We start from the raw sequence: 298 nt of genomic DNA on the forward strand, positions 1-298 counted from the left end.
ACCCGCCATTTCCTGCTCTGGTGTCCCATTGACTGGACCATGGGGTGCATCAAAAGTGTTTGCTCATAATCAGTTTGGTCCTAAACACCCATCATAACCTTGACATTAAGATGAAACTTGGCCTCAACCACGATCCCGACCTTCACCCAAATTTCTGTTAATAATCCCAACCCTCTACGGAAACTAAACCCAACTGGGAGTCCAACTCAAGGGCGATGTGGATGCTCAGCACTTCAAAAAAACAAGCTCAGGCTTACTGGGCCTGAACTGGCATGCGACTCAATGACCGGGCTTTCCT

Source organism: Gavialis gangeticus, unplaced genomic scaffold, assembly GCF_001723915.1.
Source record: "Gavialis gangeticus isolate Ggan-Ray unplaced genomic scaffold, GavGan_comp1, whole genome shotgun sequence".
NCBI classification, from domain to species: Eukaryota; Metazoa; Chordata; order Crocodylia; family Gavialidae; genus Gavialis; species Gavialis gangeticus.